We start from the raw sequence: 13,313 nt of genomic DNA on the forward strand, positions 1-13,313 counted from the left end.
GAAAATATACCCATTTTTCTTTCCTGACAGACTGATTATTATAGTTGAGGCCTATTCTCTTTTCCCCTTTAATCAGTGAGCACCCCTCATAAGATACACCATCATTCATTTTAATTTTTAAAATCATAATAGCAATTTAAGCACATCTTAAATATTTAAACAATATTGAAGTTTATAAAGTAAAAACTGAAAATCCTCATTCTTCAGTCCCACTGCCCAAGAACGGAGATGCTTCGCTGTACGGTCTTTGAAACTTGTGTGCATACACAAATGTCTGTGTGTATTTTTGTGACACAAATAAGACCATATTGTGTATACCAATAAGTATCTTCCCATAGCCTAGGTTAACTTTTAATTATAGATGATTCCTTTATAAAAAGCACATAATAGTACACTTTGTAGGTATATAATAATTTATTTCACCATTCCCTCTATTGTTCTAATTCTTGCTATTGCTAGCAGTGCTCCAGAAATACTTTTCCATATATCATTGCCCACTTCAGTGAGCAGATTTGTAGGATAAACTCTTACAAGTGGAATTAGTGTTGTTCAAAAGATACCTATGTGAATGATAATTATTGTCATGTTGCAGTAATTTACACCTTCTGCGAGCAGTGATGATATGAATTCCTTTTCCCCACACACCTCTTCACACGGTGTTGTAATCAGTACCACCCATAAGTCCCCATCAGTCTGATATATGAAAAATGGATCCATTGTTTAATTTGAATTTTCTGGAGTGAAGATGAACATCTGTTTGTTGCCACAACAAGTGTGGAAATGTTGTGCGTGTCTGCAGACCCCATGGGAAGTTTGGTCTGGAATCTGCATTCCTGGTTAAATGGTGGCACTCATACATTAATATGCTTAGAAATGTGGTCCGGGATAGAGCATTCGGAAGGATGGACCAAGCAGATGGTGCGATTTAGTATAGTCATGGTTTCATATTTGGACATTCGTGGCAGAGGTGGGGGACAGGTTGGACAGTGGCTTTTTTCTATGCATTGAAATCAGTAACTGTGTGGCTGTTGAGTGAGCAGGCCTGAGCCCCTCACCTGGCTGAAATATCTCAGTTCAACTTTTTTTGAAACTATGGAAATCTTGTCCATTATTCTCTCTGTACTTTTGCACACAGAAATCTGGCATGGTATTGATTCAGCATCTGGAAAATGCCAATACCCATTTATCAAGCCTACATCCCATCACCTAGCCTCATAGACCTAAGGGATTTCATGAAACTTCATTTTAGAATCACTGCTTGAAATGGTCAGGGTTTGTTTTGTTGCTTTGTAATCTTTATTTATTTTTAAGAGACAGAGTGCACATGGGGGAGGAACAGAGAGAGAGGGAGACACAGAATCCAAAGCAGGCTCCAGGCTCTGAGCTGTCAGCACAGAGCCCAACGTGGGGCTCAAACTCACGAACCTCGCTCGACATGACATCATGACCTGAACCGAAGTCGGATGCTTAACCCACTGAGCCACCCAGGCGCCCCCAAATGGTCATGTTTTAAACCTCTGTAAAGAAGCTTGTAAATGCAGCAAAATGTAGGCAGAGCCTTCAATGCAGAGTGTTTGGATATCTTTACCATCAATTTTTTGGTGATAGCTCAGCCCCTTCTTATCCCCTTAGTTGTCAGTGATATATAAGGCATGTATTACCCAGCATATGTGCACTATAAAATTTGTTCCCATACACATTATTTCCACCTTTCAGAACTACGTAGTAGCCTTGGTTCAAGTGAAAGCCTCTCTGGGCAGGAAGAGGGGCAGGTAGAGAGACTGGCTTCCAGGCACACAGTGACAGGATCCTGGGCAAGGAACGCACAGCCACCACTATCTTGTTCACCTTTTGAGACATCTTTGTTGGTTTCTCCATCTCTGGATCCAGAGGGACCTACTCGTGAAAGGACACAATTCTTTCTGACTACTCAAGACATCCAAAAGCATTTCAGTCTCACACAAATCCTTGGGAATTATCCTTGGGTTTTTTGTTTGTTTGTTTGTTTGTTTTGCTTTGTTTTGTTCTGTTCTATTTTGTTTTGTAGCTTTCTGAGATAAGCCCAGTGGTTCTCCTCTGTTTTAAACCTGTCAGCTTTTCCCCCATGGACGTCATGTCTTCCAAACACGCTGCATTCACAACTAATTCATTCTTCCTTCTTTTTTTTCTTTCTTTTTTAAGTCAAACAGATAGATATGTAACTGCACATAGGGCCTCTGGTCAGCCTGTGACAACCACTGTGACCTCACCCATGAGTTTATGTCAACTCAGTCAAAAGCAAGAAAAGGTGAGAGTTTAGTACTTTTTGGGTAGACATGAGCTTACCCTCCCCCACCATATTCATTATCTTCTTTGTTTTCCTAAAAAGGGAAAGATTCTAGACTGAGAACGCTTTAAGTTTTCCCTTCTAAATGATACTCATTTCCTTTATCCCACCCCTCTGACTTCCCTAACTAGTGTGTGGTTGGCCGTGAAGAGGGTAAGTGGTTCAAGATCACCTGCTTCACCCCTGCACTTGAAAATAAGATGGCACACATTTACATTTTTCTGGCAACGGAAGCCCCGAGTGAAAAGTTTTCTGTAGAAAACAGCCTTGGAAGTGAGTGACCTGTCACTGGCCCTGCAGCACACTGAGTTCCTTCTTTGGGATCAGGTTGTTAAGACCACGAGAGGATGGGATGCTGTAAAAGTGTCGGCCTTTTCCAGTTCAGTTTTACCAGACTACATAAATCCACTGACAGTCTTCTTTAAACAGTTGTTCTCAGCTTCAAATAAAATTTAAAAATAATTAACACCTGGTTTGCTTTTTAAAAAGTCTGATGTATAAAGTAGGGCACGGGGAGGTTGTAGATTTGGGGTTATGGAAAGCATTGTATTATCAGCGGAGAGGACACAAGTTTTTCGTGATTAGGCATATTTGACTTTGAACCCTGGCTTCACCAAATATTTGGCTATGTGACCTTGGGAACGTTACTTTTAAGCCTTGGTTTGCGTAAGTGGGAACACTACTTCCTCGCAGTCTTGTTTTTTGAACATTAAATAACGAAAATGAAAAGGCACAGCATAGTGCCTGGCACTGGTTGGAGCTCAGTGAAGGATGGTTCACCCATCTCCATTCCTATCTCGTTGTATGCCACATAGGCTCAGAGCCTTCTTGTTTTATTTTAAATTTAACTTAGTATACAGTGTAGTGTTGGCTTCAGGAGTAGAACCCAGTGATTCATCTCTTAACTATGATACCCAGTGCTCATCCTGAAAAAGCGCCCTCCTGACCGTCCATCACCCATTCAGCCCATCTGCCTCACCCACCTCCCCTCCAGAAACCCTCAGTCTGGTCTCTGTTTCTTAAGAGTCTCTTTTGGTTTGTCTTTCTCTCTGTTTTTGTCTTATTTTTTCCTTCCCTTTCCCTGTGTTCATCTGTCTTGTTTCTTAAATTCCACATATTAGTGAAATCATATAATAATTGTCTTTCTCTGACTTATTTCGCTTGGCATAAGACACTCTAGTCCCATCTATGTTGTTGAAAATGGCAAGATTTCCTTCTTTTTCATCCACCAACTAGTAATCTATTGTGTGTGTGTGTGTGTGTGTGTGTGTGTGTGTGTGTGTGTGTGTAGATAGATAGATAGAAAGATGATAGAGAGAGAGAGGGGAGAGAGGAGATACCACATCTTCTTTATCCATTCATCAGTTCATCAGTCAGTGGACATTTAGACTCTTTCCATGATTTAGCCATTGTTGATAGTGTTACTGTAAACTTTGGGTGCACGTGTCCCTTTAAATCAGCATTTTTGTATCCTTTGGATAAATTCCTAGTAGTGCAGTTGCTGGGTCATAGGGTAGTTCTACTTTGAACTTTTTGAAGACCCTCCATACTGCTTTCCAGAGCAGCTGCACCAGTTTGCGTTCCCACCAGCAGTTCAGAAGGGTTCCCCTTTTGGAATCAGAGCCTTCTGTTCCATGTGTATTTAAAGGAGCCCTGGATGCCATGTGGGAATGCTGACTGAGTAAGTGACAGTCCATGAGGGGACCAGGGCATAAAGGCAGGCAATCCTATTGCGCCCCAGAAGCAAGCCCCCTGAGCCACTGCAGACCAGCAGACTCCTGAGGGAGGTCGGAAGAGGCTCAGCAGTGGGAGCTCTTGCCCTATTCAGGCTTTACTCAGCCCGCCACTCGGCCACCTCAGGTGGCATCTGGTCCTCCCCTCTATGGAAGAGGAAGCAGTGCATCCCGGGGTTAGTTCAAGGGCCAGATGAGAACAGGTTGAAGGCTCTGTCCACCCTCCTGCCTCTGGCCGGCACCTTTTCTCCCCCAAGTCTCTGTCAGAAGCCAGGCTTCAGTTCTGGCAAACAGGAGCCAATGGGCCTACGTGCTAGGCCCAGCAATGGCTTCCCTGGCAGGGTCCTGTACCCCTTCTGAGAGAACTACCCCTTCCAGCTCTCTCTCCTACCTCCCCAGAGAGCGAGAAGGCTCAGCACCTGACCCATGGCCACTACAGACCCTCCTGTGGTGAGGATCCTGGAGCTGCCCAGGACCTCGGCCACTTGCCAAACACGCAGGCCCAGGCTGCCTTCTTGATCCACCTGCCTGGAAGCCTGCATGGCTCCGGGATGCCCAGAAAAGGACCATCAGCAGGATGTGTTGAAAACAGCGAGATAAGAAATGAGTGGCTCATGGGAGCAAAGACCTCGGGCTGATTGTGATCTGAGAAGCTGAGACAAAACAGTGCCAAGTATTTCTAAATCACTAAGATGATTGTCGAAAACAGCACGCAAGTGAAGGTGTTCGATCCTTCGAGCCGGCCCCGCCACAGGAAGGCCATGGTGGGGGAAGCAGGCCCCTTTCTGGTCTCCGTCTTGGGACAAGTACCTTAGTAGTGACGGTAGAGGTGGGACCGCAGTAGTTCTTGCCGTTGGCAAGTATCGGGGTCTTTACTCCATGCCGAGCAGGGTTAGGCACTTTCCTATCTGCGAAATGGGGATTAAAAACTACTGATCTCACAGAGTTGGAGAAATAATAAGTGGTTCCCATCAAGTCAGTGGTATACTGCAGGTGTTCGGCAAATGTGAACTTTCTTCTAGGAGGACGGGTCCTCATGAAATAATAAAAGGGAGCAAAAGAGATTCCTTGTGTACAAGCACATCACCTGGAAGCCACCGTCTCCTTTTAGGTCTGTTAATATTTGCTTTACATACTTCGGAGCTCCTGTGTTAGGCGCATTAATATTTACCGATGGTATGTGCTCCTGTTGGATTGACTCCTTTGTCATTGTGTAATGCCCTTCTTTGTCTTTTCCTATAGTCTTTGTTTTCAAGTCTGTATTGTCTGATGTGAGCATAGTTACTTCAGCTCTCTTTTCATTTCCCTTTCCATCTTTTCACTTTCAGTCCACATGTATCCTTATATCCGAAGCTGAGTCTCTTGTAGACAGCATATAGATGGGTCTTGTGGAAGCCACCTTCGTGTCCCACCCCGGGAAAGCGTGTAACAGATTATTACAGAATGTTACGCAGCCGCTAAAATATTTATGAAAAAAATGTGAAATGGAAAGCATTCATGATATTATACCAGGTCCATAAAGCAAAATGTAAAATTGCAAATGTATATCAATGACCACCATATAGCTTAAAGTGTAGACATGGGTTTGGAAACAAAATGTAATAATTAAGAGTTGTCAGACCCAGGTTCTTTAATGTTGTTAGATACTGCCTTCCAATTAAAAACCAAAACCCAAAACCCAAAAAAGCCCAACAAAAACAAAAGCAGTGCCAGGTGCCACAAGCAGCAGCTGCCGTGAGCACGATCAGGATAACCGTAGGTGTCAGATATGAGAAGGATTCCAGTCCTTTGAACTGCACCAGCATCCGCAGAGAGTGGGTCTTCTCAATAACATCACTTTGTTGTTCCTGTACTAAGAACGGAACACATCTTTGGGACAAATCCTGAAAAAAATATTTTTTTTTTGGTTTTAATAGATACACCACATGCTCATCAACCTGTTGTACTCTGTAAACCCCAGTACCATGTCATGGTCCAGTGGTGAGAAGTTGACTTTGCTAGGGAGGTAAGGAAGCTCTCCATTTAGAGGCCCTTACCCTTGCTCAGCTGGGGTTTAGTAACACGCAGATTTTCTTTGACTAGAAAAGAGTGGTGCTGTAGCGCTTAACCTCCAAGGAGATCATTTCATAAAATATTGATTTTTTTTTGCACATAAAGGAGATAGTTCATGAATAGAAAACGTAAGCGTAAGCAAAAATTCTCTCATACTCTCAGTTCATGAACACAAAAAGTAATGAATCCCGCTTGCCGACTGAGGCTGACATCTATTCCTACTGGGAGGCTGGGGGGTGGGCAGAGCTAGAATATTCTTCTTCCTCAATGTCATAATTCCAAGAACAGATGTGGCCAAAAGAGACTAATCTGGATGGTACAGCCTTTGACTACAGGCTGTGAAGACCACATCATAGACTTTGTGGCAAGTTGTAGATTTCCTTTTTTTTTTTTTTTTTTTTTTTTGCCTCTGTACCTCACATGCTGCAACCGGGCCTTTTCCCAAAATGAGACTCATCTTAGTGAGCTGTTCCTGGCCAATATGGTTTACTAGCTGTTGCCGTCTTGTGAAAGCCAGCAGCAGTGTCACAGCATCTCACGGGCTGGGGCTGTATCGTGTCCTCCCCGCACTCCCCAGCTTACCTAAGATCTGTCATCGCTCTTGTTCCTGCTGTGGAGCAAGTAGCTCTCTGAGATTCCAATAGCCTGGCGTGTTGGGACAGGAATGGTCTCAGAATCTAGAAACACATTATTAGTTCACGTGCCGTCTGTCCCTAAACAAGCCCTCTTGAGCAAGTCAGAGAATCGGTCTTTGTGTTTGCTTCCTTGACTGTGGGTAAGGAATGGGGACAGATGTTGTGTGGATTGAATGAGAAAGGGAAAAGTACCTTAAAAAGAAGTGCATTGGCCACAATGAGATATTCGTTCACACCCATGAGGACAGCAATAAGCAAAAAGACAAGATAATAACAAATGTTGACAAGGATGTGGGGAAATTGGAACCCTCATATTTTGCCAGCTGGATTGTAAAATGGTACAGCTGCTTTGGAAAACAGTCTGGCAGTTCCTCAAACAGTTAAACATAGAGTGGCTGAAAGACCCAGCAATTCCACTCCTGGGGATGTGCCCAAGAGAAATGAAAACATCCATTTACACAAAAATTTGCACATGAATGTTCGTAGCAGCATTATTCATGATAGCCAAAAAGTGGAAACAACCCAAGTGTCCATCAGCTCATGAGTGGCTAAATCAAATGTGGTATATCCATACAACTGAATATTATTCAATGAAAAAAGGGTATGAAGAACTAATACACGGGGCGCCTGGGTGGCTCAGTCTGTTCGGCGTCTAACGGGTATAAACACGATGCATCTTACAATCGTAGATGCCTCGCAGTCTGTTGGCCAGGCCACAGCTGTCCTTGCCTCCATGTCCACGAGCTTCAAATGCACCAGTGTCCAAACTTGGGAAACAGGTATGTGTCCGTTGCTTGGCAGTAAACTCCCAGAAGGAAGCGTGAAACACTGTTTAAATCCCAAGACCCAAATGCTTATGAGAGAGGGAGACGGAGGATGATCAGTCATCACGTGCTTGGCGGTGTTGAAGCAGGAATCAAAACGAGGCAAACAAAGAGCACAGCCCCAAGATCTTCTAGTACTTTAGGATTGTCTTTAGAAATGTTGCCTCACCGAAACCCCTGATGGTCCCATGGGCGACGTGGAGTGACTAAGCAGTGACACGCACTCTGAGTCACACAAGTGATGTGGAAGATGGGGGCACTGAGTGCGAAGACAACAGAGGAATGTTTTTTATAATATTTATTATTTTGAGAGAGAAAGAGCGTGTGAGCATATGCGCCAGGGGGTAGAGGCAGGGAGAAAGGGAAAGAGAATCCCAAGCAGGCCCACAGTCAGGCAGAGCCTTCGTGGGGCTCGATCCCACAACTATGAGATCATGACCTGAGCCCAAACCAAGGGTTGGATGCTTACCCGACAGAGCCACTCAGGTGCTCCCCGTAGGAATATTTTAAATCAATTTATTTTGCCTATGCTTTCCTTTCTATGTATGCAAAGGGATGATAAATGTTTTAAAAATCGAAGTCTCAGAGAGCAACTTCATAAAGTATGAAAAGAAAATTGTAAATGATAAGAAAGCATCATCCGATAGTTTCGTTGGCAACATTTTTTCTAAGTGCCGCATAATATAATGTTGCATCATAGAATCAGAGGTCTTATATTTGATAATATTTGGTGCTTATTCACGGTAGTTCATGAGGGTGGTGGGAACCTGTAAGTTGAAGGTAACAATTCTTAGCTGTTTCATTGAAAAGTATCATAGTGAGGCCAGGCCCATGGGCCCAAGGCCAAGTAATAAACACCAACAAACAAACAAATCAATAAATATTTAGTATAAATCTAGCTTCTCAAGCATGAAAATTGATGCCTGTTTGAGGACTTTTGTAGGATTCTTGATAGTAGTAACTAGGGTTGTTTGTGGTTTATGACACCTTACTCTGCCAGACGCTATGCCATGTGTTTTCAAAAATTTTCTCATTGGCCCCGAACAACAGTGATGTGTAGAAGGCGGTACTATTGCTTATTTTGTAGAAAAGGAAACTGAGGTTCAGAAATATTAAATAACCGGGGTGCCTGTGTGGCTCAGTCAGTTAAGAGTCCGACCTCGGCTCAGGTCCTGATTTTGCGGTTTGTAAGTTCCAGCCCCGCATCAGGCTCCATGCTGACAGCTCAGAGCCTGGAGCCTGCTTCAGATTCTGTGACTTCCTCTCTCTCTGTCCCTCTCCCATTTGTGCTCTCTCTCTCTCAAAAATTTTTTTTTAATTAATTAATTAAAGAAAAAAATTAAATCACCCTCCCAGGGTCATTCAGGAACAAATGACAGGGCTAGGACTTGAATCCATCAGACTCCAAAAGATCATCCTGTGTATTGCTCTTCCAGTTATGACTTCCAGTTATGACTGATTGCAAATTGAATCTTAAAACCACAGACAAGGAAACAAATGGACATAGAAGTCATATGGTAGTTGCAGACTTCTGGGCATTCTCTAATTACACCAACGGTCGGCGAGGCCAACGCCACATTTCCCATGTTCATCTAGATGGAGGTTGGAGCAAGAGAATTGAGACTCTGTAGTTTCGGGCTCCAGCTTTTCTCCTTCTGTAAATTCTGCCAACAGCTGTAAAACTAAGTTTTTGTCTCCCTCCCCGCTTCATTCTCTGAGCATTCTGGCTCTGCCTTTGCATGCTGAAATACCCATGGAGGGAACTGCAGAGGATGTGAGATGCAGAGCCAGAACTCAGAGCAAGGATCTCCTATAACAAAATCCCCAAACACAGAGCTTTAGAGCTGAATGGGATCCCAGAGATCGACACACATCGAAACCACCTCTGTAGCTCTTCCCAGGCCTGTTGAGTGAGAATCTCAAGGGAGTTGCTATGGGTCTCAGAATAGGGCTCCTGGACCAGCAGCTCAGCATCAGCTGGGAACATGTTAGAAATGCACATTCTAAGGGCGCCTGGGTGGCTCAGTCAGTTAAGCGTCCGACTTCGGCTCAGGTCATGACCTCACGGTTTGTGGGTTCGAGCCCCACATTGGGCTCTGTCCTGACAGCTAGCTCAGAGCCTGGAGCCTGTCTTCGGATTCTGCGTCTCCCTCTCTCTCTCTGACCCTCCCCTGCTCACACTGTCTCTCTCTGTCTCTCAAAAATAAATAAAAAACATTTTTTAAAAATGCACATTCCTGGCCCTCCACCCCCAACCCCCAGAGCTGTGGGTCAGAGGCTCTGGGGCTGTGGCTCAGCTCTCTGTGCATTATGAAGCCTTCCAGCAGTTCCTGAAACCTCCTCAAGTTTGAGACCCACTGACTTAGAGCAGAAATTCGGATAGGATCCTAAGGTTATTCCTCTTTTTTGAAGTACATAGCAGCTCTTTTTTGAATTCAGTAAAAAAATATTTACTTTCATATTTTATACATGAAATTTCTTTTAGAATTTAGAGTACTTAAAAGCACAAGAATCCTAGCCTAAAATTCCGATCTTATTCTCCTCTCTTCCATAGGGTCTTATTCGGCTTAACAATTAGCACTGACGAAAAATATCTTTTCTTAAAAAGCTGTTTAGTCTGATGTGTTTTCTGCATTCAGTTGTAAAGTATTAGATAACAGAAACGACCTTGCTCCACTTATATTTGAAACATATCCACTTTAGTGATACACAAATAGGTATGATATCACTAGTCTAGAAGATTCCTTGGGAACTTCATTTTGCCATATAGGTATTTTATTAATATGATTGTTAAAAATCAATTTTCTAGTTATTGAGACTAGGAAGAAATATAGTGAAAAGTTGCAATAGCCAATGGGGAAAGAGGGAAAACATGTTTCTGAATATCTCTTAATTCAATTTCTGAAATATTTCTTTCCCTACTAATATTTTGATTTGATATTTGGTCTGGGGATGTGAGGAATTTGTTTAGGTTAGCATTTCTCAGATGGCATTTCTAGATGTCAAGCCCTGTCCCATTGCAAAGATTCTGTGGTAAATACATCTGCAAAATGCTGTGTTACAAAAAATTAAATAGATTCACTTCACAACTTCTTTGAGTTCTTAGTACAGTAACATGCAGAGTGACTCTCCAAGGGAGGATGTAATACACAGCATTTGCCAGATTTTTCAAATAAAAATTTTTGAAAACACAACACAGCATTATTTCTAAGCATCTTCTGCATGAACATGGAGATAGAATTGTTACATAGAATCCATTGTAATGGTAATTGATGCAAAGAAATTTTACCTGTAAATCTCCTTGATGATGATCTCAGTTTGTGAAATATTTTGCTAGCTGGCTTTTGGTGTTCTGAAATTAAAATATAGCCCCTGGGTATATGAAATGCATAGTTAGTGCATTTTGCTTTAAGTAATTCCTTGTTATGTTTTATAAAAACATCACTTCTGGAATAATGTTTTAAGCAATTTGATAAATATAAAATGAGCATGACAGATATTGCTCAAATTAAAATCTTTGTTAAATCTTTTTCTTATAATAGAGAAGACTAGTTGGCATTTTGACATTGCTAGTGATACGGTAAAGTTATTTCAATTATTAATATTTTCTCAATGGATATGTATTGAGATGTTAAATAATGTATTAATAATTAAGACATTTAAAAAGAGGTATGAGTCTTCTATTGCTACATAACAAAAATCATCACAAATAGAAGCGCTTGGGTGGCTCAGTTGGTTAAGCATCCGATTCTTGATTTCAGCTCAGATCATGATCTCACAGTTTGTGGGATCGAGCCCCGCATCAGGCTCTGCATTGACAGTGCACAGAGCTTGCTTGAGACTCTCACTCTCTCCCACTCTCTCTCTGCTCTTCTCCATTCATACACGTGCTCTCTCTCTCAAAATAAATAAACATTTTTTTAAAAAGGCTGAAATCAAGACTTTTACCAAACAGAACTCTTGTCTAGAGGCTTTGGGAAAAATCCACTTCCAAGCTTGTTCAGGTTATTGTCAGAATCCGGATCATTGCCACTGTATAACCAAGGTCTCTGTTTTCTTGCTGATTGCCTTAGGGCATTGCTCTCTGGTCCTAAGGCTGCTTTCAGGTCCTTTCTGTGCCGGCCACTGTCCCCTTCAAACCCACAAGGGAATGCCCACCTCTTTCCTGGGCTTTGAATCTCTGACTTCCTCTTCTGCCTCTAGCCAGAGAAAACTCTCTGCTCTTAATGATTTAGTATAATTAGATCTGGCCCGCCTGGGTACTCTCCCTTCCTTAAGGCCAGCTGTGCTGCCTACCGTGACCTAATAATGGCAATAATGTCACATTCACTGATGCCACCACATTCAGAGGGGAGGGGATTCTACCAGTGACAGGGTTATGTGGGGTCCTCATAGAATTCTGTGACCACAGAACATAAGACACATGCCAGTTCTTCAACATCTAAAAATTAGCACATGGATCTACAAACATGAACAGAATATACGTGGTTAGAGAATCAGCGCAGCAAGTGCAACAGCAGTTTGTAGAAGGGCCACATCAGTGGAGTCAGTTGGTTGGCAAGATCACATTGAGTTTAAAGAGAAATTGCACTCCACTCTAAGGGATAATAGTAGCAATGGCTAACATTTATTGAGTTATGAGCCCTGGGTACTCTGCTATTTGTATGCATTAGCTCATTTGATCTTTACAAAGTCCAAGTACAACTATTCCTGTTTTAAAGTCGAAGAAACAAGCTTAGAGAGGCAAAAGCACTGGCCAGTGAAAGCAGTGCCAAGCCAGTGTGCTCCTTCCTTGTCACCATTCAGTGTGACAGACCTCTGTTAGGTCATGGCCCTGTGCTAGGCACTCTGCTAGGTGCCCTTAGTACAAAAGTAAACCACAGCTCCCGCCCCCAGGACTTCACAGTAAGAGAGAGGGTCAAGGAAACAAATCATCACCCTAGAGTATGTAAAAATAGCTTCACAAAACAAGGAATGATCAACTCCACTTGAGTGGGTCCCCAAGGGCTTCTCAGAGGGGTGATACTCGAGATACATCTGAAGCATGAACAGTTCTCCAGGAGAATGTGGAGCATTGTGATGGACAAGGGAGAATTCCAGATAGGGGCAAAGGCAAGGAAGAATGAAACCATGTGGTCTATTTAGGGAATTACTCATGGTTCTGTATGGCTGGATCTCGGGGAACTGGGAAAGATAAGAGATGAGGCTGGAATGGAGGCCAGGGGTTCATTCCTAAAGGGATTTGCATGATATTATGGCCAGTTTGGATTTAGTGTCATAGGTAAGGGATCCGTTGCATTGTCTTAAGCAGGAGAATAACATGGACAGAATTGTATCCAAAAATGGTAACTTTAGCATTCATGTGGAGGGTGTATTTGCGAAGAACAAGAGTGGGGCAGGGAGAACGATAGAAGATTATCATCACAGGCTAGATGAGCAACGTCAAGGGCTTGAGGTAAGAGCAAAGCAGACAGACGTGAAGGGACAGTGGGTAAATGAGATTTGGTGACTGATTAGATGTGGGGCATGGACAAGGAAGGGGACTTAGGATGCTGACTGGTGGGTCTGATTTAGCATGCCCTTTGGATGATGGCATAAGGAGGGAAAGGCAAGTTCAGTATTGGCTCATCAAAGGCTGAATTATCTGTATCACGTCTAAGTAGAGACGTCCAAACACAAGTGCGAATGGTTACAGCATCACGATGGGCACACGCACAGCATACGGGAGCATTCATGGGGAGTG

General features: G+C 43.0%; 1 long non-coding RNA gene across 4 annotated transcripts; it reads right to left on the reverse strand.

Moving 5' to 3' along the window:
• Positions 1–5,685: 5,685 nt before the first annotated feature.
• LOC115289594 lies at positions 5,686–11,842 on the reverse strand. 4 transcript variants are annotated; one of them, XR_003907701.1, is made up of 4 exons: positions 11,729–11,842; positions 10,860–10,942; positions 6,694–6,788; positions 5,686–5,942 (listed from the first exon to the last, which is right to left on the reverse strand). It is a non-coding gene; the product is annotated as an uncharacterized LOC115289594 (long non-coding RNA). The 4 variants fall into 4 exon arrangements; XR_003907704.1 differs by having other exon boundaries at positions 10,860–10,922; positions 11,519–11,842; XR_003907702.1 differs by having other exon boundaries at positions 11,519–11,842.
• Positions 11,843–13,313: the final 1,471 nt, after the last annotated feature.

Source organism: Suricata suricatta, chromosome 4 (assembly GCF_006229205.1).
Source record: "Suricata suricatta isolate VVHF042 chromosome 4, meerkat_22Aug2017_6uvM2_HiC, whole genome shotgun sequence".
Taxonomy (NCBI): Eukaryota; Metazoa; Chordata; class Mammalia; order Carnivora; family Herpestidae; genus Suricata; species Suricata suricatta.